Source organism: Poecilia formosa, unplaced genomic scaffold (genome assembly GCF_000485575.1).
Source record: "Poecilia formosa unplaced genomic scaffold, Poecilia_formosa-5.1.2 Scaffold512, whole genome shotgun sequence".
In the NCBI taxonomy this organism is placed as follows: Eukaryota; Metazoa; Chordata; class Actinopteri; order Cyprinodontiformes; family Poeciliidae; genus Poecilia; species Poecilia formosa.
In genome coordinates this window covers 11389-12535 of record NW_006800451.1, presented here as the reverse complement: position 1 = coordinate 12535, position 1147 = coordinate 11389, and positions in this window count along the sequence as shown.

Sequence of the window (1147 nt, the reverse complement as noted above, 5' to 3'; positions counted from 1 at the left end):
TGAACGAACCAGCCATGAACTAACCAAGCCTGAACTATCCAGCCATGAACTAACCAGTCCTGAACTAACCAACCCTAACTAACCAGCCCTGAACTAACCAGCCATTAACTAACCAGCCATGAACTAACTAAGCCTGAACTAACCAGTCCTGAACTAACCAGTCCTGAACTAACCAACCCTAACTAACCAGCCCTGAACTAACCAGTCCTGAACTAACCAGCCCTTAACTAACCAGCCCTGAACTAACCAGCCCTGAACTAACCAGTCCTGAACTAACCAGCCATTAACTAACCAGCCATTAACTAACCAAGCCTGAACTAACCAGTCCTGAACTAACCAACCCTAACTAACCAGCCATTAACTAACCAGCCATGAACTAACCAGCCCTGAACTAATCAGATTGTTTTGGGGGAGTGAGGATCTGATTGGCTGGTTTGGTCACATTTCCTGCTTCAGACTCTAAACGCTCCCAACAAACTCCATGTTTACTTTTCTGCAGGTTTTAATTTCATCTTCTATAAATAGCTAATATAGAGCTACATTATAGCTATAATGTGTATTATACACATAGCCAGTGAAGTTACTTATATTGGGTTAGGAAATAAGCAGACACGTACTAAACCCCAGAATTAGTTTGGCATCCAGTTAGTTGTAGTCAGTCAGTTAGTTGTAGTCAGTTAGTTGTAGTCAGTTAGTTAGTTATAGTCAGTTAGTTGTAGTCAGTCAGTTGGTTGTAGTCAGTTAGTTAGTTGTAGTCAGTTAGTTCTAGTCAGTCAGTTAGTTGTAGTCAGTTAGTTGTAGTCAGTTGTTGTAGTCAGTTCTAGTCAGTCAGTTAGTTGTAGTCAGTTAGTTAGTTGTAGTCAGTTAGTTCTAGTCAGTCAGTTAGTTGTAGTCAGTTAGTTCTAGTCAGTCAGTTAGTTGTAGTTAGTTGTAGTCAGTTAGTTAGTTGTAGTCAGTTAGTTCTAGTCAGTCAGTTAGTTGTAGTCAGTCAGTTAGTTATAGTCAGTTGTAGTCAGTCAGTTAGTTGTAGTCAGTTAGTTGTAGTCAGTTAGTTAGTTGTAGTCAGTCAGTTAGTTGTAGTCAGTTAGTTGTAGTCAGTCAGTTAGTTGTAGTCAGTTAGTTGTAGTCAGTCAGTTAGTTGTAGTCA